At 40.4% G+C, this 27,853-nt stretch overlaps 1 protein-coding gene across 6 annotated transcripts in view; it reads left to right on the top strand.

Annotated features, from left to right (window-relative positions):
- MID1 (midline 1) overlaps positions 1-27,853 on the top strand; it is a 391,573-nt gene that overhangs the window by 186,836 nt on the left and 176,884 nt on the right. For 3 of the 6 annotated variants that reach the window (XM_050777273.1, XM_050777267.1, XM_050777274.1), the window contains exon 1: positions 22,578-23,086. The exons of the other annotated variants lie outside the window; for them this stretch is intronic. The gene's annotated coding sequence lies outside the window, so the exon portion shown is untranslated. Of the gene's footprint in view, positions 1-22,577; positions 23,087-27,853 lie in introns of those variants that run through there. 6 annotated transcript variants of the gene reach the window in all.

Raw genomic sequence — 27,853 nt, 5'->3', positions numbered from 1 at the left:
TTTACATATGGATAGCCAGTTTTCCCAGCACCATTTATTAAATAGGGAATTCTTTCCCCATTTCTTGCTTTTGTCAGGTTTGTCAAAGATCAGATGGTTATAGATGTGTGGTATTATTTACGGGGGCTCTATTCTGTTCCATTGGTCTATATATCTGTTTTGGTACAAGTACCCTGCTGTTTTGGTTACTGTAGCCTTGTAGTGTAGTTTGAGGTCAGGTAGCGTGATGCCTCCAGCTTTGTTCTTTTGGCTTAGCATTGTCTTGGCAATGTGGGGTCTTTTTTGGTTCCATATGAACTTTAAAGTAGTTTTTCCAATCCTGTGAAGAAAGTCAATGGTAGCTTGATGGAGACGACATTGAATCTATAAATTACCTTGGGCAGTATGGCCATTTTCACAATATTGATTCTTCCTATCCATGAGCATGGAATGTTCTTCCATTTGTTTGTGGCCTCTTTTATTTTGTTGAGCAGTGGTTTGTAGTTCTCCTTGAAGAGGTCCTTCACATCCCTTGTAAGTCAGATTCCTAGGTATTTTATTCTCTTTGAAGCTATTGTGAATGGGAGTTCATTCATGATTTGGCTCTCTGTTTGTCTGTTATTGGTGTATAGGAAGGCTTGTTATTTTTGCACATTGATTTTGTATCCTGAGACTTTGCTGAAGTTGCTTATCAGCTTAAAGAGGTTTTTGGGCTAAGACGATGGGATTTTCTAAATATACAATCATGTCATCTGCAAACAGGGACAATTTGACTTCCTCTTTTCCTAATTGAATACCCTTTATTTCTTTATCTTGCCTGATTGCCCTGGCCAGAACTTCCAACACTATGTTGAATAGGAGTGGTGTGAGAGGGCATCCCTGTCTTGTGCCAGTTTTCAAAGGGAATGCTTCCAGTTTTTGCCCATTCAGTACAACATTGGCTGTGGGTTTGTCATAAATAGTTCTTATTATTTTGAGATAAGTCCCATCAATACCTAGTTTATTGAGAGGTTTTAGCATGAAGGGCTGCTGAATTTTGTTGAAGGTCTTTTCTGCATCTATTGAGATAAACATGTTGTTTTTGTCTTTGGTTCTGTTTATATGCTGGATTACATTTATTGATTTGCGTATGTTGAACAAGCCTTGCATCGCAGGGATGAAGCCAACTTGATTGTGGTGGGTAAGCTTTTTAATGTGCTGCTGGATTCGGTTTGCCAGTATTTTATTGAGGATTTTTGCATCGATGTTCATCAGGGATATTGATCTAAATTCTCTTTTTTTGTTGTGTCTCTGACAGGCTTTGGTACCAGGATGATCTTGGCCTCATAAAATGAATTAGGGAGGATTCCTTCTTTTTCTATTGATTGGAATAGTTTCAGAAGGAATGGTACAAGCTCCTCTTTGTACCTCTGGTAGAATTTGGCTGTGAATACGTCTGGCCCTGGACTTTTTTTGGTTGGTAGGTTATTAATTATTGCCTCAATTTCAGAACCTGTTATTGGTCTATTCAGGGATTCAACTTCTTCCTGGTTTAGTCTTGGGAGGGTGTATTAATTCAGGAATTTATCCATTTCTTCTAGATTTTCTAGTTTATTTGTGTAGAGGTGTTTATAATATTCTCTGATGGTAGTTTGTATTTCTGTGGGATTGGTGGTGATATCCCCTTTATCATTTTTTATTGTGTCTATTTGATTCCTCTCTCTTTTCTTCTTTATTATTCTTGCTAGTGGTCTATCAGTTTTGCTGATCTTTTCAACAAACCAGCTTCTGGATTCATTGATTTTTTGAAGAGGTTTTTTTTTGTGTCTTTATCTCCTTCAGTTCTGCTCTGATCTTAGTTATTTCTTGCCTTCTTAGAAGCTAGCTTTTGAATGTGTTTGCTCTTGCTTCTCTAGTTCTTTTAATTGTCATGTTAGGGTATCAATTTTAGATCTCTCCTGCTTTCTCTTGTGGGCATTTAGTGCTATAAATTTCCCTCTACACACTGCTTTAAATGTGTCCCAGAGATTCTGTTATGTTGTGTCTTTGTTCTCATTGGTTTCAAAGAACATCTTTATTTCTGCTTTCATTTTGTTATGTACCCAGTAGTCATTCAGGAGCAGGTTGTTCAGTTTCCATGTGGTTGAGTGGTTTTCAGTGAGTTTCTTAATCCTGAGTTCTAGTTTGATTGCACTGTGGTCTGAGAGACAGTTTGTTATAATTTCTGTACTTTTACATTTGTCGAGGAGTGCTTTACTTCCAACTATGTGGTCAATTTTGGAATAAGTGCTATGTGGTACTTAGAAGAATGTATATTCTGTTGATTTAGGGTGGAGAGTTCTGTAGATGTCTATTAGATCTGCTTGGTGCAGAGTCGAGTTCAATTCCTGGATATCCTTGTTAACTTTCTGTCTTGTTGATCTGTCTAACGTTGACAGTGGGGTGTTAACATCTCCCATTATTATTGTGTGGGAGTCTAAGTCTCCTCATAGGTCTCTAAGGACTTGCTTTATGAATCTGGGTGCTCCTGTATTGGGTGCATATATATTTATGATAGTTAGCTTTGCTTGTTGAATTGATCCCTTTACCATTATGTAATGGCCTTCTTTGTCTCTTTTGATCTTGGTTGGTTTAAAATCTGTTTTATCAGAGACTAGGATTGCAACCCCTGCTTTTTTTTTTTGTTTTCCATTTGCTTGGTAGATCTTCCTCCATCCCTTTATTTTGAGCCTATGTGTGTCTCTGCACATGAGATGGGTCTCCTGAATACAGCACACTGATGGGTCTTGACTCTTTATCCAATTTGCCAGTCTGTGTCTTTTAATTGGAGCATTTAGCCCATTTACATTTAAGGTTAATAGTGTTATGTGTGAATTTGATCCTGTCGTTATGATGTTAGCTGGTTATTTTGCTTGTTAGTTGATGCAGTTTCTTCCTAGCATTGATGGTATTTACAATTTGGCATATTTTTGCAGTGGCTGGTACTGGTTGTTCCTTTCCATGTTTAGTGCTTCCTGCAGGAGCTCTTGTAGGGCAGGCCTGGTGGTGACATAATCTCTCAGCATTTGCTTATCTGTAAAGGATTTTATTTCTCCTTCACTTACGAAGCTTAGTTTGACTGGATATGAAATTCTGGGTTGAAAATTCTTTTCTTTAAGAATGTTGAATATTGGCCCCCACTCTCTTCTGGCTTGTAGAGTTTCTGCCAAGAGATCCACTGTTAGTCTGATGGGCTTCCCTTTGTGGGTAACCCAACCTTTCTCTCTGGTCACCCTTTATGTTTTTTCCTTCATTTCAACCTTGGTGAATCTGACAATTATGTATCTTGAAATTGCTCTTCTCGAGGAGCATCTTTGTGGCGTTCTCTGTATTTCCTGAATTTGAATGTTGGCCAGCCTTTGCTAGTTTGGGGAAGTTCTCCTGGATAATATCCTGAAGAGTGTTTTCCAACTTGGTTCCATTCTTCCCATCACTTTTAGGTACACCAATCAGACGTAGATTTGGTCTTTTCACATAGTCCCATAATTCTTGGAGGCTTTGTTCATTTCTTTTTACTCTTTTTTCTCTAAACTTCTCTTCTCGTTTCATTTCATTCATTTGATCTTCAATCACTGATACCCTTTCTTCCACTTGATCAAGTCGGCTACTAAAGCTTGTGCATGCATCATGTAGTTCTTGTGCCATGGTTTTCAGCTCCATCAGGTCATTTAAGGACTTCTCTACACTGGTTATTCTAGTTAACCATTCATCTAATCTTTTTTCAAGGTTTTTAGTTTCTTTGCGATGGGTTCGAACATCCTCCTTTAGCTCAGAGAAGTTTGTTATTACTGATGGTCTGAAGCCTTCTTCTCTCAACTCGTCAAAGTCATTCTCCATCCAGCTTTGTTCTGTTGCTGGCGAGGAGCTGCATTCCTTTGGAGGAGAAGAGGCACTCTGATTTTTTAGAATTATCAGCTTTTCTACTCTGGTTTCTCCCCATCTTTGTGGTTTTATCTACCTTTGGTCTTTGATGATGGTGACATGTAGATGGGGTTTTGGTATGGATGTCCTTTCTGTTTGTTAGTTTTCCTTCTAACAGTCAGGACCGTCAGCTGCAGGTCTCTTGGAGTTTGCTGGAGGTTCACTCCAGACCCTGTTTGCCTGGGTATCACCAGTGGAGGCTGTAGAACAGCAAATATTACAGAACAGCAAATGTTGCTGTCTGATCCTTCCTCTGGAAGCTTCATCTCAGAGGGGCACCTGACTGTATGAGGTGTCAGTTGGCCTCTTCTGGGAGGTGTCTCCCAGTTAGGCTATTTGGGGGTCAGGGACCCACTTGAGGAGGCAGTCTGTCCGTTCTCATATCTCAAACTCCGTGCTGGGAGAAGCACTACTCTCTTCAAAGCTGTCAGACAGGGATGTTTAAGTCTGCAGGAGTTTCTGTTGCCTTTTGTTCAACTATGCCCTTCCCCCAGAGGTGGAGTCTACAGAGGCAGGCAGGCCTCCTTGAGCTGCAGTGGGCTCCACTCAGTTTGAGCTTCCCAGCTGCTTTGTTTACCTACTCAAGCCTCGACAATGGTGGACTCCCCACCCCCACCTCACTGCCACCTTGCAGTTCGATCTCAGACTGCTGTGCTAGCAGTGAGCAAGGCTCCATGGGTGTGGGACCCTCTGAGCCAGGCACAGGATATAATCTCCTGGTGTGCCGTTTGTTAAGGCTGTTGGAAGAGCGCAGTATTAGGGTATGAGTGTCCCGATTTTCCAGGTACCATCTGTCACGGCTTCCCTTTGCTAGGAAAGGGAATTCCCCAACCCCTTGCACTTCCTGGGTGAGGCGATGCCCCACCCTGCTCCGTGGGCTGCACCCACTGTCTGACAAGCCCCAGTGAGATGAACCCGGTACTTAACTTGGAATATGCTGGGAGCTGCAGACTGGAGCTGTTCCTATTCAGCCATCTTGGACGACAAGACCAATATCCTACTGTTATTAAACTTTTCTTCTGCCAGAGAACTTTGTTTATCTTTTCCCACTTCCCCTGAGTGTATTTGCCAATATTACTCTCTGTACTTTTTTTAAAAAAGAAACTCTTGATTTTGGAACATTTTAAGATTTACAGAAAGTTGCAAAGGTAGTACAGAGAGTTCCTGCATGCCTTTCCCCCAGCCTCCCCTGATGTGAACATCTTACCTAACAATGGCACATTTGTCCATACTAAGTAGTTCATTCGTATATTACCGTCAATTCCTTGTACTTCTAATAGCTGCTATCTCTTTCAGGCATTAATTAGGAGCCCAAATCATTCTAATGTTGATATTTGATTGAACCAGGATATTTCCTTGTGAATAAGAAGTAGGCTCTATAAATTCAACATTGTACACACAAATTACCATAGGTCTTTCTTCCTTTTTTTCTTTTTCTTTCTTTCTTTTTTAAGATGGAGTCTCGCTCTGTCGCCCAGGCTGGAGTACAGTGGTACGATCTCAGCTCACTGCAACCTCCACCTCCCAGGTTCAAGTGATTCTCCTGCTTCAGCCTCCTGATTAGCTGGGATTACAGGCATGTGCCACCATGCCTGGTTAATTTTTGTATTTTTAGTAGAGATGGAGTTTCAGCATGTTGGTCAGGCTAGTCTTGAACTCCTGATATCATAGATCTTTTGTAGGGTCCATGTGGTCCTACCAAAATTCCATCACCTCTGGCAGGCCCAGACAACTGCTGGTTAATTACTAAAAAAAATAAATAAAGCAGATTCCTATTGAAACCAATTTAAAATACGTTTGAGTATTCACAAACTTACCCTCAGTATGTTTGAAACCTTCAAGTTTTTTTTCGGTGAACACAGAATATCTGTTTTTGAACAAAACATTCTAACCTGATGTGTAAATGTGATATGCTCGTAAAAAGGGAGCTGAAGATTGCAGCACTCTTTTGGACATGATGTTTGATACAGGTGAGATTATAAGACTCAAGATTTTGAAAAGGGCCCCTTGGAAACTTCCCAGATGAGATAGCTCAATGGGGAACCTACCAGATGGAATTTATAGGCCTCTGTCCTAAACAGATGTTGTACAGCTGGGAAAGCTGTGACAAGAAAATACACCCCAAATGCTTCTAATGGACAGATCTCTGTGCACACGTGCAGACACACACACACACACACACACACACACACACAGAGCATTTTAAGAATCAAAATATTCAGATTGCTTAAAAATTATAATTTCAGGTGTCAGTTACCACTGGTTCATCATTTGTTTGAGATACTTGGACAGTTGGAGATAATTTTGTATTTAACACTGTTTGATGAGCAAATATATATATATATATACACACACACACACACACACACACATACATATATATATACACTTCTCCCCATTGTTGGAACGGCCCAGTTTGTCAGCATCAAATCCACAGTCCATCCGTGATTGCCCTTGAAACTGATGAATTCACTTCAATTCCAACCTAATCAATTCTGAACTAGTGCCTTGAAGTCGTTTAAATAGTAACTTCCTTTGCACAAAATCTTAAGACCGTGGAGAGTGGAGGTCAAGAGAACACCAGTAAGGTGGCCTCTGACTTCTTGAGCTTTTGACATTCAGCCACCAGAGGCTGCTCTGAGACCATTATCCTCTTTTCACTCCGGGTCCAAATCCCAACGGTGAAACCTGTAAGGACTGATTTTGTTTCCATTGCTTTGAATTTTCCTTCCTCAATGCAGTTCCCTGGTGGTCTGCTGTTTGGAGAAGATGATTAATTATAGTTAAAGAGGAACCGCTGAAAGAAGAAAAAAACTACAGATTACAGTTTTGCCCTCCTCTCTATTTTTAAACTCTTAATCTTGTTCTGTTTCTTTTAAATAAAAGAGAATTGGTCAGGGTGGAAAGAGAAAGTGCTTTCTTACTAGCACTGGCTAATTTTTCTTCATTTTTCCCCTCTGTGTTGCTGGATTTTCAAAGAACATTTCTGAAGGGTTTTAAATCTTTATTCCACAATACTTACTTCCACATGGTTTCTATTCTTCCACATTTTGCCAGCATTTTATAGTTGCTTTCATGCTGTTCCCTCTGCTTTATGTTTTTAAATCTTTGCCTTTCTCCTTTAAGTCTTTCTCTTTATCTAACAAAGCAAATCCAAAATTAAATGGAATATCTATATTTAGGTAAGAAGGATTAAAAATGGTTTTGTTGCCTCTAATATATTTTGTAGTCTGGGGCAACTAAGCACTGATTTAAATTGTTAACTGAAGAATGAAACCAGTTTTTCATGTGACATTGCTTTCAATCTTCACGAGTGAAGACATGACTGTGACAGACAATGACCAGCCTGTCAAAAACAAGTGTTTTTATGTTATTGTTACATACACCACCCTAATTATTATACTTCCATATTTATGAAAATAAGTTACTATGTAAAGAACTTAAGTTCTAAAGCCTTGGCAAATACTAAATTAATAGTTTTGCAGCAGACAAAGTAATCAATGTGTAAATAACCTGGAGAATTTCAGCATCACAATTCTTTCATTCTAGACTTATTCTTTTTTTTTCTTAGTAAAATTCCATGTCTGATTGGAAAAGGTGTAATTTAAATGTATGCCTTCCTATAGAAGGCATATAGAAAACATGCTTCATTTTCTACAGGTTACAGAAAAATAAATTGAGTTGCAATGAAAATGAATACTTATTGTATTAACTTCTATTTGTAGTTAAAAAAAAGACGAAAATGTAAAGATTTCCTTTTGCTCTGAAAAGAAATTCTTGAGGTACCATGACACATTCCTAAGTGTTTGGTATCATATTCATAGAGCAGCACTATCATTAGAAGCATTTGAAATGTTTGGTATTTCACCTCAAGTGTAATCATAACGGTAAAGATTCTTAATATTGGTGACTAAAGTAGGATATATGTTGGTTTGTATTTTCAAGTAGAATACTGGCAGCTACAGTATGTAAATTGGAGCATATTTCACCAAATGCATTGACAAAGATGGAATGCCAATGAAATTGCTAGATCTCTTCTCTGGGGCAGGTTATGCTTTTCAACTTGCCCCTACTAAGGAGAGTACCAGAAGCCATTTGCCCATGAGTAATGCCTTATTAAACCGTCATGATTTAATGTGGCATATTTTTCTCTCAATTTGCATACCTGACAGTCGACTTCCTGAATATCACATTCAAGCTGAGCCACAGAAGAAAAATAGACCCACTGAAGTAGCATTAGGTCAGCTTCGCAGGATGCATTAGCAACCTATCTGAACACAGACGAGGGACTCAGGTGCAGAAAATCATAACGTGGCCCCAGGCCCTGGGAGGTGGCCCCATTGCCTTGCAAATGCATCGCATGACTCATTATTAAACACACCAAGAACAGACGAATTCCAGGCGAGTGAAGCATCCACTGATTCAATTGCAGTTACGTGGGTTGTACGATTTTTGTCTTACTTGCTTTTCCTTAAAGAACACCCACGCCACCTCTTACGCTCTTGAACACCTCACGTCAAATGCATGAAGCAACTGTATTAAGATAAAAATTGTTAGCATTAAAGACAGGCACTTAAATTAGTATAACCCTCTGGCCAGATATAGTGCACTAAATTGCATAGGCTTTAAAATACCAGCACTCAATTAAAAAAAAAAAAATGTATCCATAGCAACCTCTTTGTTAAGGGAATAGTTACTGGGAAGGATACACATCCTTCCTGAGAATCAGAGATAAAACCATATTAGTTAACTGGATGATATTACTTGGATTTAAATTTAACTAGAGGCATGATTCGGGAGAAGGGGCTTTTAAAAAACTTTACAACTTATGTGCTTATTTCCAGTAAAATGTGTTTTCATATTTTCTTATTACCAAAAGATTCTTACATATGGGACTTTTATTAAAATACCATGGAATAACTTCGGGTTTCAGATGTTTAGAAATAAATATCAACCATCCTGTTCTTCCTGCCCACAGCGTGCCTATCATTTTTTTTCTTAGAGTTTTCATTTAGCATACACGGTAGGTATTATTCTGCAATTTTTGCTCTATATGCATCTTTGATGGTCCTTTCATGGATATTTTTTACCAGAAAGGGCACAGGGTCTTGTAATAACCCACAATCCTTCTATTGTGAGGTCATCTGACTTAAGTCATCCTGTTTCCAAGAGACTCTCTCTCTGTCTAATGGAGTGGTCTTTCGTGTAGTTATGTCATGTGATGTGGGCTGTGGGGGAGGGGGAAATGGGGGATGACTAACAGTGAGGTGAAGAGCCTGCAAATAACAATGTCTCACATTTCTCAGGCAACGAGTACTGGGGAGGAAATCTTTTCATCTACCTTCTTCTGTTCAGTCCCTGGGGGGCTGCAAACTAAACTAATAAAAGATAGATTAACAGGAGAAAAGGCACACAATTTTGATCAATATTTACATGCACAAGGCTGTGTTTGGAGGCTCAAACCTGTAATTTCAGCACTTTGGGAGGCCAAGGTGGGAGGATCGCCTGAGCCCAGGAGTTTGAGACCAGCCTGAGCAACATAGGGAGACCCTGCCTCTACAAAAAAATAAAAATAAAAATTAGCCAGGCATGGTGGTGTGCACCTGCAGTCTCAGCTTCTTGGGAGGTTGAGGTAGGAGGATTGCTTGGGCCTGGGAGGTTGATTGAGGCTGCAGTGAGCCATAATCACATCACTGCACTCTAACCTGGGCAACAGAGACCCTGTCTCAAAAAAAGAAAAAAAAAGTACATATACAAGAGTCCACACAAAAGGAGCAAAATGCAAAGAAGCAGCTAGACTCAGGGGCTTTTAACATACCCTTTTAACAAAGGAAAGAGGGTTTGGGCTTCAAGGGATAATAAATTATGGGAAAATGACTAGGAAATATATAGGGGAACTAATGAACAATAAGGACTGAGGTCTATTTATACAAACACTTCTTGGTATCGACTCCCCATCATCAATGATAAAAATCACTCATCTCTCTCTGGTACAGGGGGCACCTTCTTCAAAGGGAAATGTATGTTCTGCTTTTAGGCAGATAGAGGGAGGGCAGAGAACTCTTCCAACAGCTGTTGATTTTCATTTGACTTTAGCTCAAAATAATTATTATGGCAAAGAGGCATATTTGGGGCTGGCATATTCTGATCCCCTTCAGGAGGTAAACACATCAAGCTTGGAGCTTAAATTAGTCAATGTCAGTCAGGGCCAGCTTCTTGGGCATACAACCTGTGCAGTTACATGAGGTCCCACACTTGGTTTAATGGTAGACTGAATGGGCATGGCTGCGTTCCAATAAAACTTTATCTATGGGTACTGAAATTTTAATTTCACATACTTTTCATATGTCATGAAATATAATTCTTTTGATTCTTTCAGCTATTTGAAAATGTTAAAAACAATTCCCAACTTGTGGACCATACAAAAACAGGTGGTGGGCAGGCTTGGGCTGGAGTGCCTGAGTTTGCCAACCCCTGATATAGAGAAGCATTTCCAAAACCAACAACATCAGCCCTACCTGGGAACTTGTCAGAAATGCAAATTTCTAGGCCCCACCCCAGACTGCTGAATCAGAAACTCTGGGGTGGGGCCCTGTAACCTGTGTTTTAACAAGCCCTCTAGGGGATTCTGATGCCCAGTCCAATTTGAGAACCACCGATCTAGACCTGTGGTTCTCAACCTTGGCTACTCATCAAAATTCCCTAAGGTAGCTTTTAAAAACTCTCTGCTCCAAGGCCCAGCCCAGATCAATTAAATCACAGTTTCTTGGGGTGGGACTCAGGTGCCAGTATCTTTTAAATCTCCTCCAGGTGATTTCAATGGGCAGCCAAAGCAACTAATGGTTCCATTGTACAGATAATAGAACTGTAGCTCAGAGAGTTTAAGTGACTTGCCCAAGATACACAAGAAGAAGAAACAGGCACAGCATAGCTCATTTACATTTGTTTTTTTAGACACATGAGGGTTAAAATAGTACATTTGGTAATGGAAGGTATTTGCTAGAAGCTTTAGGGGTCAGGTTATCTTTTATTTAGCACCAATTAATTTAACACATCTGAAAACATGCCCTAAATAAAATGAAAACTAGCTTTGGAAACTCATTAGGCCAGACAATGCAAGCGTAATTGAAAGAAATAAGGTGCAGAGGCTCAGTAAGGTCCCATCTGAAAGCACTTTGGGGCTGAAGGGTGAGCTCCATGATTCAAAGGAAAGACAAATCTGGAGAGCTAATGTCAGACATTGTTGCCTGCCCTGGAGGTACTTAGAAGTGTGTCTGAACAATTGCTTCCTGTTCCATATCTGCGACGTAGGTAAATATGCTTATAGTCCTAAATGACATTAATGACAGAAAAAAAAAAATTTCCATGCTTGTGATGGATTTTATGACTCTTAAGGATTCCTGTGCCTCAGGCATTTTTAAAGCGAACTTTCAAATGATAAATATTTTGTTCTGATTTTCTCAGCAAAGACTTCATCATATCAAGGAAGGAAGAAGATGGGCTACATACCCAAAATAGAGCTGGAGAAAGCAATGCACATTGGAAACTGAGTCATGCAATGATTACAAGTGGAGTCATATAAACATACAACTGACTCTTTGACACTTTTGTTTTATGAATTACCTGATCATAATACAAGCTACTATTTTTGAGTATTTACTCTGTGCTGTGTTCTCCTCATAGTCCTATGGTTAAGAGCATGTTTTCAGGAACTGGTCAGCCTGAGTGCACAAACTAGTATCTATGTCCTCCTAGCTTTGTGACCTTGGCAAGTTACTTTGCCTCTCTGTGCCTCAGTTTTCTCCTCTGGAAAATGGTGATAATATTAGTACCTTTTCTCATAGGGTGAAGGAAGATTAAACATGCTCACAACAGTGTCTGGTGTCTAATAAGCATTCAATAAATGTTAAATAACATTATTTTTAAACAACCTCAATTCTCACAATAACTTTGAGGGATATCAAGCAGATGGGCCATGTTATCACAACCATTAAGTGAGAGGTTTAATATTTGGACTAAGGCTGTTTCCAGCATCAGTGCTGCCAGCCATAGTGCTATACTGCATTGATTAGGAATAATAAATCAAGTATTTATGTTCAGTTTTTTCCACGTATAGTATAAACTTTTGGGCATAATCCAAATATCCCTGGACCTTCTTGTTATCTGGATGATTTTACAAAGCCTCCAGACTGCCCGTCCCACAGGACACTGAAGCAAGGTGGTGGTCCCTCCTATCAACTGCTTCTCCTGCAGTTGTCCCCATCTCAGTAAACAATGACTTAATTCTCCCAGCTGTCCCAGGAAAGAACCTGGAAACCTCGTTTCCGCTCTTTATCTGACACATACAGTCCCTCAGCAAGCCACACTCATTGTACCATCAAAATCTATCCAGGAACTCCCCAAGTCACCCCACCTCCACTGCCACCCCTGACCCAATCCACCATCATCTCTTAACATCTCCTGCCTTGCAGGCTGCTCTCTGTCTAGCAGTCAGACTGAGCTCTATAATGTCAATTGGATATTGTCACTCCTGAGCTCTGAAACTTTCCCATCTCCAGGGAAAACCCAAGATCCTTCTAGTGATCTACTAGACCCTACAGGATCTGCAAACACTGCCTCACCAACACCCACCCACAACCACTGCCCCCCATCACACACACGCACTCAGACACATTCCTGAGCCTTCAGCTCCTACTACTGTAGTGCTTACACCCTCTGCTCCAACCTCCACTGGCTTCCTGCGTTGATTGAGTTCACCCTGGCCTCACAGCTTCTGCAATCACTGTTTCCTCTGCCTGGATAACTCTGCCCCATCCATCACTGTAGTTGAAAGTCTTGCTTCCTCACTTCCTTAGGATTCTGCTAAATTATCACCCTATAAAAAAATATAAACTCCTCACCCCATTGACACTCCTTTCCCCACATACAATAGCTCCTATCACCATCAGACCTATTTTCTACTTATTTATTGATGTGTTTGTCTATCTCCCTTCACTAGAAGGTATGCTCATGACAGCAGCACTTAACCTATTTGTACCTGTCTGTATCATCAGCACCTAGAACAATGTCTGGCACATAGTAGACACCCAATAAATACTTACTGACATGATCAGGCATGTTCAGGGTGTTATAGCTGTAGTCCATAAATACTTACTGAGTACCTATGACCGTTCTGGCATAAGGAAGATATACCATCTTTATTAGCATATGATTAAGGCATGAGAGTCTCTCCGATTCTTTTTCTTATACGAAGCACTTGTCTCCATGCTTGAGATCTTTGGATTCCCTGGGAGTGATGAAAATCAATTCATAGAGATGTACAGTTATCTATCTATATGTTGCTAATGAAATCGATGGCTAGAATATTGATGCACCAATTAGCTCCGAATAAAGAAAAGTGCTCCAAGGCTGCATTCCTAACTGTGGCAATGAATCACACAAATGTGTTCCACTAGGAACATCATTGAGCAATTCTGAATGGAAAAGGAAAACCTCATTCACAGTCCTAGAGAAAGAGCCCTAAAATCCAAATCCTCCTCTGCATAGCACAACACCAACATCTTTTTCTATGAGGGTTATTCCCTTAACAGACAAATGCATTGTTTTTTCCTGCCTATGGTTGATTGGATGAACACAGCCCAAATTTGGAGAACCATTTAAGGTAAATAAAAATCATTACAGTGCTGGCCAGGCTCAGTAGCTCATGCCTGTAATCCCAGCACTTTGGGAGGCCAAGACTGGTAGATCACTTGAGGCCAGGAGTTTGAGACCAGCCTGGCCAATATGGCGAGACGCTGTTTCTACTAAAAATACAAAAAAAAAAAAAAAAAAGAGCCAGGTATGGTGGCACTCACCTGTAATCCCAGCCACTTGAGTGGCTGAGGCTGGAGAATAGCTTGAACTCAGGAAGCAGAGGTTGCAGTGAGCCGAGATCATGCCACTGCACTCCAGTCTGGATGACAGAGCAAGACTGTCTCAAAAAAAAAAAAAAAAAAAAAAAAAAAAAATCACTAAAGTGCTTCAGTTTGCTTCCAAATGTAATGGCAAATTCCTGACTCATCTTGAAGGTGCAACATGAGAGGCTTTTGGAGGTAGATTGTGGCTGGGGATTTTAGAACCATCTAAGTGATAAATCCCATCACCCCCATATGAGGCACAGGAGGTGAAGGAGTGTTTGTGATGAGTCATGGGCATACTGCGTTTTGAGCCTCATTCCAAAGACCTGCATCTGAACTAGGGTGGCAGCACCACATGCTGGAAAGAGTACAGGTTCTTGAGTTTGAGAGATGGATTCCAATGTCCCATATACCAACTGTACACTTCCTGCATGTCCGAAGAGGGCCTGATGTATAACTGGTCCATGATAGATACAGGATTTTTTCAATTGCCTGCCTTTTAATTCAGCACAAATACCTCCTGGTGGGTTATATTATATTGTATTATATTGTATTGTGCATCTCTGTAATGTAGGTGCTCGTATTTTTATCTCATTAGACCTCTCAGTGTGTGGTGTATCAGCTGATTTTAATTCCCTTAATTGGGCTAAATTAATTTGCACAGCTGAAGAAAAGTCCACCTATCTGCGAATTGGTTGGTTTCTAAAGATGGCCATAACAAAATTATCTTTTTTTCCCACACAGATATAGTTTAGGACAAATACCACTAGGGCATTGTGGTACAACTTAAATAATGCTATGAATAAGAATAGTTATTTTGTTCATTGTATGATACTATTTAAATCACTCACATTAAAATAACATTAAATAGCATTGCTATTTATAAGATAATGTAGACAGGCAATATAAGCCCTTCCTTTGGTAAATTAATAATTCAAAGGAGAAATAAAATGAAGCCTCATTTGAATGCAGTTTCTCAGACATTTAGATTTCTTTAATAAATATGGGAAAAGCTGAGGGACTGATACCCATGTTTGCATTTTTTTCTTGCCATGACTAACTATGTTTATTTTGCATCAGGGGAATAATATAAGAAAGGCTATCTCAGTACGTGCTGATTTTCATAAGTGGTTCTCAACAGAAAAAAAAAAAAAACTCATGACAAGTTACCTAGTTATAAGGAAATAAGGGTAAATATTTCCTTGGCCATTAAAAATGTTAAAAAACCACCATGATCTGTGTGTAACAAAGGAAAGAGACACATAAACCATGATTCCTAAGTAGTTTTTATTTTTACTACCATCTTAGATCCAGGTATGTGTGAAGTAGGAGAGGATTTTCACCAATCAGAAATAACACAACCATCCTGGCAATCTTTCTGTTCATTTAAGTACCAATCTAAAAGATAAAGCATTGACTTTTTATAAGCAAGGAGCGCAAATCCTGTTCAAAGCTTCTTTTGATTAAAATTTTTATTCCCCTCCTTATGTCCACATGCTTATCAATGATCCAGTCTGATTTGCTTGTTTCTAACATACAAAAAAAAGAGATGATTCATAAAAGTTAATATTTTTAATCTCTAAGACTAATTTAAATATCAGCTTTGTGCATTAAAATATTAAAGGTTTCAGGGACTAATCTTTCTCACATATAAGAAAAGTGAGATAAAAGAATAAGGATAAGAAGTAAAATGGTTAAATATGAAGGACAGTAAACAGCTATTCCTAGTCATACAAAGACCCACAAAAAATGGATTTAAATCAAGAATGATGCCAATTAGGAATAAGAACAAAAGGTGATTTTTCATTACTGTAATGAATTATTAAGGTGTCTTGGATATAGAATATTCATTCCTGGAGATCTAAAAGAATGTCCAAGACAATTTGTATCAGAACTGTCTATACGTATTTCTGGTTACATGTGGCAAAACAATCATAAACCTTGAACAAATTAAAGCTGAAATGGTGGAAACAGGAAATGCTAATGAGGTCATATGTGTATGATGTGATCACATTACACTTGGGGTTCAGAATGGGCCATTAGGCATGTAATTTATCTGAAGCTCTATCATGACTCTTTGGTCATCTATGGGCCAGATGATAATAAAACACTGCTAGTTCATAGGAAGTGACTTTAAGGACAAGAAATTGATTTTATAACCAGAGAGTATATTTTTGTTTATTTTAAACTAATTTTAATTTTATCAAAGTAATACATGTTCCACATACAAATGTATGAAAGACTCTTAATGAAAAACAGTAATCCCTGTCCCATCCCACTCCACCCTAGGGACAATCACTATCAACTGGCAAATATCTCTTCTGGTATGTATCTCAATATTTCCCATTATATGTCTTTACTGCTCTTTCCTGGTTTATGAATTTTGGACATTATTCTTAACATTCTACATATGATCAAAAAGGAATTAGCCCTCCTCGTCCCAATCCCACATTCTTCCAATATAATGGTGTCAGAAATTATGTTCACCTAGTAACACAGATCCCAAAACATTGGCTCAAACAAATTAGCAATTTATTTTTCCATAGAACATGAAGCTTAGGGCTCATTTGGAGGCTCCAAGATGTCATCAGAAATCCAAGATCCTTCTATCTTTTCTGTTATCCAGCTTTACTAGGTGTTCTGTCCTCGTCATGGTTACAGAAAGGCCCTAGTCCCTCAGACATTGCAACCATTCCTGGTGGAGAAATCCAGGAAGGGCAAAGAGCAAACAGTGTGTATTCCCTTTAAATAACTTTCCCAAAAGCCCTACATAGTACATAGCAGCTTCTATTAAAATTTTATAGGCCTACCAGACGTGGTGGTATGAGCTTGTAGTCCCAGCTGCTTGGGAGGCTAAGGCAGGAGGATGGCTTGAGCCCAGGAGTTTGAGGCTGTAGTGCAATATGAGTGTGCCTGTGACTAGCCACTGCATTCCGGCCTGGGCAACACAGCGAGACCTAGTCTCTAAAAATAATAGTAATAATAGTTTCATATGATCACTTATACCTGCAAAGGAGGCTGGGAAATGTTCTTCAGCTGGGCACATTTTTGCCCCAAGTAAATTGAGGTTCTGTTGAAAAGAAGCAAAGGGAAGATGGATACTGGATTGGCTACCAGTAGTCTCTGCCATAATATCTATATCAGAAATCACTGCCAAGTTAAGGACTGTTCTATAACAATGCTTCATTTTTTTGTGCATTCTTTTGTTTTGCCTGGAGTTAATAATAGTCTCACATATTGCTTATATTTATGTGTACCTGTTTGCCCTCAAATGTTAACTATAGTATCATTTTTCTCTCAGAGTCCTAACTCCAGGAGTCCTCCATCCTCCTGCTACAATTTAGATGGGACCTTTCTAAGATGCTGCTCATAACTGCATGATAATTATGTAGTTATCATCCTGGACTTTCCTTACTTCTTTTTATGTTGGTGCCTCTATTTTCTGGGTCCCATTGACTTATCTTTCTTAGTTTAACACTCTCATTTTGCTAAAGCACATCTTTGAGTGGTTTCCAAAGAAAGAGTACATGGGATGCAAAAATGTTGAGCCTTGGTATGAAAATAATTGCATTATATTCTGACATTTGATTGATAGTATGATTTGGTAAAGAACTGTCAGCTAGAAAACATTTAATCTCAAAATTAAGTAAAATAGAGCTCTTAACTTCCAGTGTTGCAGTTGATAAGTACATAATAAATCGGTTAGCAAAATTTCATTATTGATAAAGAAGATGACCTTCTACTAATGGAGACTTTAAAATTATTACTATTATTATTAGTCACAACAACTCAGTAAACATTTATTGACTGACCATATACTCTGTGCTTGTTGTTGCAATGGATATACAAATGTTTGGGCACAGGCCTTGTGATGGTTTATGTGTTAACTTGGCTAGGTTGTGGTACCCAGTTATTCAACCAAATGTTAATCAAGGTGTTGCCATGAAGGTATATTGAAGATATATGGTTAATATCTACAATCGGTTGACGTCAATAAAGGAGATTATCCTTGATAATGTAGGTGGGCCACACCCCATTCGTTAAAGCCTTTACAGCAAAATTGAGGTTTCCCTGAAGAAGGAGAAATTCTGCTTCATGTCTACAAGAGTCTGCACCTGCCAACCTGCCCTATGGATGTCAGACTTGCCAGACCCCACAGTTACATAAGCCTGTTTTATGTTTCTCTGGAGAGCCCTGACTGATACAGGCAATCACTTAAAAAACAATTCAAATAATTTTCCTCTTCAAATTTAATACAAAATTATAATTAAAAAATAGATGACAGAAATTGAAGAATTCTTGGGAAGTACGATATTATTATTATTATTTTTTTTTTTGAGACAGAGTCTCGCTCTGTTGCCCAGGCTGGAGTGCAGCAGTGTGATCTCGGCTCACTGCAAGCTCCACCTCCCGGGTTCATGCCATTCTTCTGCCTCAGCCTCCGGAGTAGCTGGGACTACAGGCGCCCACCACCACGCCCGGCTAATTTTTTGTATTTTTAGTAGAGACTGGGTTTCACCGTGTTAGCCAGGATGGTCTTGATCTCCTGACCTCGTGATCCGCCCACCTCGGCCTCCCAAACTGCTGGGATTACAGGCATGAGCTACCGCGCTCGGCTGATATTATTGTATTGAAATGAAGTAGAAAGTTCAATTGGGAGTGGAGATTTTGACCACAGGAGGAGGATATAAGAAGCCCTTGGTAAATTCATGCATAAACCATTTTTGGAGGCTGAAGCAGGAGGATCACTTGAGCCCAGGAGTTCAAGACCAGCCTGGGCAACATAGCAAGACCCCCATCTCTCCAAATAGTAAAAAAATTAGCCAGGCATGGTGACACACACCTGTGGTGCCAGCTACTCAGGAGGCTGAGGTGGGAGAATCACTTGAGTCCAGACGGTTGAGGCTGCAGTGAGCCGAGATTATGCCACTGCACTCCAGCCTAGGCAGCAGAGTGAGACCCTGTTTCAAAAAATTTTTTAAAAAGTAATAAAGTTAAATGAAATAAAATAAAAATATTAAAAATTCATGCATAAACCGTTTACCAGATTACTCAAGGGCAGATAATGAAGAATCCGCTATATTTAATCTTAACACAAACTAGATATTGTTAACATGTTTCACCTTTGAAAGCATAGAATTATTAAATAGTAAGGTTTAATTAAAATTTAAAATGACATGATTTGCTTTGATTCCTTAATTTTCTAGTGAGGAAACAACAAGCTTAGGGTACATTTCTGACATCATAGATTTTTTCACTTCTTTCCAGTGTTGCTCATCCAACACATTTACACAACAAGCAATAGCAATTGCACTGGGCACACTTACCAATATATGAATTTATTCAGTCTGTGCAATTGTCCCCTAAGAAATCTTGGGCTTAGAATATCAATTGGCTTATCTGAGGTCTATTAGCCAGTTAGTGGCCAAGTCAGCACAGAAAACTGACTCCAAGTCTTATTTGGCCCATCCTTGTGGTATACCACATTGTTTCCCTTAACCAACTGAAAGAAACTAATTTAAGGAGTACCTGTACACAGGGAGTACCTGCTTCTCTTTTTGTGACTTTCTATAAGAATTATAGATGAGTTTTTTTTTTCTAAGTGGGGACTCATGTTGTTAACTTAAATTGCCTTTACTAATCACCTCAAACACAGCATTCCATAAATTTCCCTCTGTCCCCATAATAAAACAACTGGATTTCTGAAACCTCTGAGGGAGAATAAATATGCTGTTTTCATAGCTCCCAAAGTCTGTGCACTTGTACTGGGCACTCTCCAGGTGGCTGCATAGACAACTTCAGCTTGATTTTCATTGACTTTTGATATGCCCTGACACATATTAAAATAATCTATGTGAAATTGCTGATATTTAGCCATTTTTTACTTACACAAACATTCACTCCATGTTCTTTGATCTACGAGATCACTGAGAGAGGTGGCACAAGTACTGTTAGGTATCGTCCAAGGGCACCACACCAAAGCCTGTCCATGTCTGAGTAGTGCCGCCTGTCCAGGACTATCCACCCAGAACCTATGTTAGGTTTGCTACAAGGTCTGTTAATAACCAAACCCGCACATAACTAACAAGATTATCAATTAAGCTGCTTTTTTTGAAGAAGAGTTTTCAAAACTTCGAACATCCCTTCAGCTAACATTAGCAAACATTGTTAATCACAAATTTGGGAACAGAACATCTGTTCGTTTGGTAGAGCAAGCTCCTTTACTCACTTCACTTTTCTTTCTTTTCTTTTCTTTTCTTTCTTCTTTCTTTCTTTCTTTTTCTTTCTTTCTTTTTTTTTTTCTCCTTTTTTCAGGGTCTTACTTGTCACCCAGGCTGGAGTGCAGTGGCACAACCTAGGCTCACTGCAGCCTCGACCTCCTGGGTTCAAGTGATCCTCCTGTCTTAGCACCCTAAGTACCTGAGACTACATGCACACACCACCATGCCCAGCTATTTTTTTTTTTTTGTAGAGACATGGTTTCACCATATTGCCCAGGCTGGTCTCAAACTCCTGAGCTCATGCGATCATCTGCCCTCCTCGGTCTTCAAAAGTTCTAGGATTACAGGTGTGAGCCACCACACTGGGCCTCACTGTTTCTAATAGGTGGATCAAATCCTCACTCAATGAACATCCTCCAAAGGACCATTTATTTCATTCAGAATTTTAAAAATTTCCATTTGCTTATTTGTAAATGAAAAAGCAGACTTTGTGTATCCCCACCATTCATTTTTTTAGAGGTTTTCTGAATCAAGGAGGCAGCATACTTTATGGCACTGTGTTAGTTCAGGCTGCTATAACAAAATACTGCACCTTAGACTGGGCCATTTATAAACAACAGACAATTATTGCTCATAGTTCTGGAGGCAGGTAAGTCCAAGATCAAGGTACCAGCAGATTTGGTGTCTGGTGAGGGCTCTCTGCTTCATCAGTGGTGCCTTGTTGCTGTGTCCTCACATGGCAGAAGGGGCAAATAGGCTCTCTGAAACCTCTTTTATAAGGGTATTTTGCTTTAAGGGCATAGAAGATGGAAGGGATTAATTTTTCTTGGGGCATTTGGGGAAACCACGAATGAGTGGTGACATTTGAGATTGTCAGATAGTTGGTGAGTGAGTCAAAGGAGAATAAAAATGGAAGTAACATTAAAAGGGCACAGTCCTTGAGAGAGGAAATCCCAGCTCATATTTACCTTTGAGGTGATGAAAGCAGAAGGCAGACGCAGTTGTAGCTTCTACTGAAGGTGGTAAACAGATGTGCCATGGGATTAAACTCCAGCGGTATTTAATGGCAGGAGCCCTGGATAGCTTCCTATGTCCTGTGGCTGGGGCATACCTAGGGCAGGGATAGACGCAATATTTCTCAAAGTGAATCAGAGTCCTTTGTCAGTGGGATAAAATGCTGATTCTCAGGCTCCTCAGCAAACCTACTGAATCAGATTCTTTTGGTGCAGGGGCCTGGAGATTTGCATTTTTAACAACCTCCCCAGAAGTTTCCTTGCACCCTCAAGTTTGAGAACCACCCTTTCAAAGTGTGATTTCATCACCCAGGAGACATTTGGTAATGTCTGGAGACATTATTGGTCATCACGATTGTGGGGGTGCTACTGGCATCTAGTGTTCAGTATCCAGGGCCGCTGCTACACATCTTACAGTGCACAGGACAGCCCTCATGACAGAATTATCCTGCCCAAAATGTCAGTAGTGCTGAGATTGAGAAATCCTGAACTCCATCATATGAAGGGCTCTCAAGGAAAAGTACAAGAAGTGGACTGAAGTCAGTTTGTGTCACTAGGTGGCTCCTTAGGCTACTCAGGCAGGGGGCGAGGGTTATGGGCTTCCAGGCCCAGTTATTGGGCCACTAAATTTTCGTAGAACTGGGCAGAGCTCACATGTGTTGAACCCATGCAGATGACACTCCTGAAGCCACCAATTCATTATTTGCTAAGTTTTTTTTCCCCTGATACCAAAACATTTAAAATCTTTATTGAATTATCATCACAAAATTGCGGTCATTTCTTGGGGGAAAAATATGGAACTAGTTCTACACAAAGTACTCTTTGCTCAACTTGCACTTTCTTGAAATTCAAAAGGTAGATTTACATTAAAATCATGTTGGCTAAGAGTTGAAAAAAGTTATTGCTTATATGGAGTTAAGAAAGCAAACTTTGGAAATTTTTTTTGAGTCTGAGTTTGTTTCTAAGAAGCCAACTACTTCTCCAGCTCTCCTGCAATCCTGCCAAGGTGATGTCCAGCTTGTCCCTGTTCATAAGTTCAACAGATCAACCCTGTAGGGAAGCCAAACCATAGAGAAAGGTGTATGCATTTACTAAGTTTTTTTTTTTTTTCCTGAACAAAATGTCAGTGTGTATTGTTCTATGACAACAGTGATATTTGAAATTATGCCTCGGGCCGTCAGTAGGTAAAGATTTTTTTTCATTTGCTGCATTTCAAAAAATTTGTGTGCACGTTCCCATTAAGATTTATTTTTCTTAGATTGAATATACAGTTAATCTATATAGAGATGAGGTAGGTAACAACCTCCCTTCTGGATTGTTCGTTTTAGTTAAGGTGTTACTCATAACAATTTGGTTTCCTTTCCAGTCTTTTGCAAAAATAGGGCTTCAGTGCAAGATATCCTTTTAAAAATACCCTTGGGTCCTGAGTGTTGAACTTTTCTGGCTGAAATAATTTTGCACCTTCCAAATGTTTTAATGCTGTTAGGGAGCTCTTAAAATGCAAGGATTTAAGGCCCTTAGCTAGTTAAGCTTTTAGCAGAAGTAGAGCTGTTAGATAAGAATAGAACTCATCCTTTACTTTTGGAGCTTTGGACTCTGTTTCCAGCTGCTTCCAGTCATTTGAATCCTGAAAGCTCCCCTAATCCTCGCGGAGGCAGCCTTTCTGGCTCCCAGGACCCACCCCCTTACTTCTGATTGGCGAAGCTCCTCCGCGGCCCAAGCCAGCCACCTACGACGTCTCTGAGAACTGATTTGAAATAAGAGCCAGGCGGTCCTCGCTTCCCTGCGACCGACTTTTCATAGGCTGGGGGAGAAAAGGTTGAGAAACTTGACATTGTCTCGGGCAGAGTGCGTGTAGCAACAGATCAAAGAAAAAGAGGACGAAAACGTGCTCTTTGCTGCCCGTAGATTTCGCCGGGTTGCTTTTGTCTTGCGGGATCCCGTCGGGTTCGGTGTTTCCGCTCTGAAGACTGCGGCGCGGGCTCCGATGCAGCTCGCTCCCTGCCGGATGGGTCATGGGATTCTAAACATGAGGCAGGTAAGCTCAGGCGGCTGCGCTGGTGGCGGAGGGGGCGGGCGCCGCCCGGGACCCCTGCGACCTGTTACTCCGGAGAGCTGGCTTGTTTAGCAGGCGCCTGGCCATAGTCGATGCGTTTGGCGGAAAGACGGGGCTGCATTTTTCTAAGACAACCAAAGAAGCACATTACCTGAGCTACCCCGGTCTGGCCCTCGCCACCCGCCCCCACTTTTGCCTCTAATTGTGGTTGATGTCAGGCAGTCGTTGTAAAGGGCTTTCAAGCAGTTTGTAGAATATATGTAAATCAATTCCAGTTTGCGGCCGCTGGAATGTATCGTGCAGGATGTGTCTCGAGCTTTTAGTGTCTCTACCCTATGCTTTGGGCTAGAATAAAGACAGCTGAATGTCCTGGAAAAGAATTTCACGGGGCCGCTTATCTCATTTTGGTTTCGCATTCTGAGCACTTACTGTGTTTCTGGCGGAGAAGGCGGAACCAGCTTGAAATGAGCACAGGCAGTCCTTCCAGAAAAATGCAAATTTGTTTTTCTGTTGTAGCAGTTTGGAAACTGTATTGCTTCTGGACGTGAGAAGACAGCCCTGAAAACAGTGAGCGGAGAAAGGGCTGGGGGATTACTTAAATGAGTCTTTGAAAAGAATTCCAAACCAACAGCTTCTTCCGTGGCTCTGGGGCATGATGATAAAATTCCTTATCAGTCCAGGAAGAGGTTTATAGCTTTGCTGTTAAGCAAGAAAAGGAAAGAAAAAGTTGATGTAGGAAGCCAAGGAGAGGGTGTGATTTACAACTCAATCAAAGTTATGGAAAAATCTTATGTCAATATTTAAATATCAAGAGCAATACTCATATAAGGAGAAAACAAGGCCGGAAAAACATGCCAATAGGCTGGAAGGGCAGGGATTTCAAGAGGAATGCTATTGCTTTTTACCAGCCCTGAATAAATCTGAGTGGGAAAGTTAGCATCTGTATCGCAACCGGAAAAGCTCTTCACTTTTTCTTCTAAGTGGGTTGGGAGCTCGCAACCCTGCACACTTTGGGGGAAGTGAGCTTTCCATTTAGGAGCGCAGGCGAGGGATTTAGAACTTTCTGTCCCTTTCACACAGCCTTGGGAGATGAAGCAGAGCCCCCTTCGAATGGTCGAATGGTCAGCGCAAACCCTCCGCCTTCTGGCCCCCTCGCTTGTTCGCTCAGCAAGCATGCTTGGCAAGTTTCAGGGAGTGCAGAAAAACACTTGCGGAGGAGCAAGTGCCCTCTGCTTGCAATGAATTGCCCTTGCCTTGCTGGGGACTGTGGGGCGGACGCTCGTTTTCTTTAAGTTCTGCAAACTCACAGTCCAACCTCATACTTTTAATGTCTACTAAAGTGGGAGGAGGAAAAGGAAGGAGAAGGTTAATTGGAAAGGATTGAAAAGGAAAAAGAGGAACGCAAAACATTTTTGACAAAGGTCCTTAGCTGCAACAAAGAAGTTATTTGATCCTGTGCAGAGCCACCTGTCCTCTCCTTAGTGGTATCTGAGCTCAATTTCCAGAATCCCTGTTCCCACACAATTCCTCAGGAACCATGGCAGTCTCCGTTCCTTTTGCCCAAGGCTTGCTTCCCCCAGCTTGGGATGGTTTTTCCCATGCCTAGTTTGTTGTGGCATTTACATGAAGTTGGAAAACAGCCCAGTATTGAAGTTTTAGGGGCACAAGTAGCGAACTCCCTAGTTATTTAATGAATGGACAACTTTTCATCTCACAGCTATGTATGTCTACTAATTTTTTTGGCCTGTTCAGAACTTAAAAAGAGGGTGGGATGGAACAGGGGAGGAGATGAAGGAGAGAGACAGGATCATTGTTCATCCAAAGAACGAGGACAGTTTCCAGAATCTAGCAAGTTGTTTCACTGCAGTCAGAACAAGAATGTAGGGAGGAATGAGATGGCGGTGTTATTGGCATGGGTTAATCCCTACTTTGAGTTTCTCTTGGGGAAACCTGACTGTAGAATCCAGGCAGGGTGAATCGCACCCATCAGCCAATTTGTCATCTCAGCCCGGCAGCTCCAGCTGGATTTACAGGGTTAACTATCAAACAGACCTGTGTGTCATCAGCTCAGCAATGAAATTCAATCTCTTTGCTGATGAGTGATCTGTCCCTAGGGCTGCACAAATGCCATACACTGGTGTGGCAGCCCAGAAGAGACCCTTGCCTGCCACTGATAGCCAGAAATTCTGGGTAGCCAAAAATTGCCAGCAGAATTAGAAAGCTGTTTGCCTAGCTGTAAGATTCAGAGGGGTTTGGGCTTCTGCCAGGTTGGCAGAAAAGGAACACTCCTGAAGCCACCACTTCAGGTGTAGAAGGATAGAATTCTTTGAGGGTTCCTAAGACCACGGCTGAGTTAGGCCAAAGAAAAGTGTAAATCTGACTCACCTTGATCAGGAAGTAATTTTAAAATATATGCCAACCTGTCTCTGCACTCTGATCATAAATGGGAAACTTTTATGTACCTTCCTTGAGAAGGAATTTACTCTGTTCCCAGGCAAAAGGAAAAGCATGGCCACCTGTTCTAGAAGCCTGGCCAAAAACAACAGGTTTGCCTGTGGCATTCCCACAACTGCAAATCCACCCCACATGGCAATCCACCCATTGTCCCTACACACAAGAAGAACAAATAGTTCATTCTTGGGCGGGGTGTGTGTGTGTGGGGGGGAATCAGATTCTCTAGGCAAAATTGCCTACTAGACATATTTTGTGTTTCTAACATCCTGGTAACTTTAGAAAAAACTCTAAGGGAAGAAGGTGCATGATGTATTTCTGATCTACTAAAACAAAATGAGTCACATAGCTGCTAAATTCTTGCAAGGCTAGGATGCTGCTGTTTCAGGGAAGCTGTGATCTGTTTGATTAGCTCGTTCTGCATTCTTTAGATTGGAATTAAAATGCCCAAGGACATCTGGCTTAATAACGAAAGTCTTCGTATTAATCTTTCCTCTGAGGATTAGAAAATGCTTTACAAATATGAACTATTTATTCTCTGCCACATCGCCAGGAGAGAACGAGGTGGCAATTTGATCCTCATTGAACAAATGGTGAGACGAAGGCAGAGAAAGGTTAAGTATAAAGAGACACAGCAAGTTAGGGGCAAGTCTGGGGATGAATACTCACCCACCCAGAAAGACTACCTGTGCAGGTTTAGGATCTCGAATGGCATTCTAGGGATTAAAACAGAATCTCTCTTACAGCATTCTTTTTCTTATCATTCTGTAACTGGCAAGTATATTGTGTCCCAAGTATGTTGTATGGTTTCCTTCATTTGAAAGTACAGACTCTAACAGTTCAAAAGGCAGTTCTGTTCTCATTTCTCCCAACATTGAGATCAGGCAGCTTTTATGAAATCTAATAGAAAGATACAGTAACTAACAGGAATTTTAAATATGCATCTGAGAAATGTTCCCTTTCAACAGATGTTTTAAGTTTTTGCACATGATTTAGAGAGCTCAATGTCTTCAACATATGTTAAAATTTTAATTTCTTCCCTACTATCTTTCTTTCAGCAAATGTTATAATCATAAGACTTGCTGTCAGTTTAAAGATCCTTGTTGGTCATTTTGAAATAATTTTTTTTGAGTCATGTTTGTAGTTCGCTTGGCTGTAGACCACATAGGCTACAAGCAAATATGTTAATTGGTAGTTGCATGTTATCCACAGACATTCCAGCAAGTTTTAAGGCAAAGTGCACATGTGGATGTCTCCTGGCTTTGATCGTTTGTGTGGTAAATAGACATCCAAGGTAGCTATGGCAACCTGGGCTGTGCGTTGGTGAAAGGAGGAGATTTGGTTACTGGACAAAGAGTAATTTGTTTGATTAGAAAAAGGTAGGGGCAAATCAGGACATTTTTAACCCGCGTGATTTGAGGATCCCAGTTAAATCAAATCATTCGGATTTTTCTCGATAGGCAAAAAGAAGTAATGGCTAACCACACCAGAGTATCTTGCAGACGTAATTTAAATTCTTTTTAAACAAGTGGTTGCTACTTTCCAAAAGCAATTTATACAATGAAAAGGAAGTACAATATTTCATATAAATGTCATCAATATCCCTATTGTAGTAAGTATGAACGTTTTTATTTTCAGAACTTGATGGGACTTTGAAAGACCAGGATCTGATTAGAGGTGTACATTTCAGTTATCTACCTGCAGGGGTCAGGCTTGAAGTTCTCGTGGTCGGAAGATCAGGCAGCGGACGTCACTGCAGGGAGCCCGAGGCAGAGTTAGAGAGAATTGCTCTGCTTATTTGGAACAATTAGTTAGCGATTCTTTAATCTTGTGACCAAAGCTACTATGAAAATGAGTTCATTCAAGGAAGAGAATATCAAATACGCTGTGATTAAAGAAAGGGCGATAAAGCCAGGTCAAACAGCAATCTAATCTCCGTTTACATATAAGGCAGTTTATCGGGAAGATTCTGGCTCATTATCAACTCCTTTGATTTCACACAAAAGTGAGCTCAGGGGTTTTGTTCTAGAAACTTGTTTGCCCAGTTTTATGAGCTGGCATGTTATAAAAATTTCTTTAAACTAAAAAGGACACAATATTAGGGAGCCATCTGGATCTGAAATATTTTTCCCCCTCTGGAGGAAAATATTCTGTTGACACAAGATCAGGATGGTTAATGGCCTCCAGGAGGTCAGGTGATAGTAGAAGCACAGAAAATTGAGGCACAGAAGAAAAAGCCAAGAGGGGACTTTCCTGAAAAAAACAAACCAGACCAAAGAAAGTAACTTACCTGCTTTG

Source organism: Macaca thibetana, chromosome X, assembly GCF_024542745.1.
Source record: "Macaca thibetana thibetana isolate TM-01 chromosome X, ASM2454274v1, whole genome shotgun sequence".
NCBI classification, from domain to species: Eukaryota; Metazoa; Chordata; class Mammalia; order Primates; family Cercopithecidae; genus Macaca; species Macaca thibetana.
Note: the sequence above shows the minus strand (reverse complement) of the source record. Positions and strands in the feature narration are given on the sequence as shown.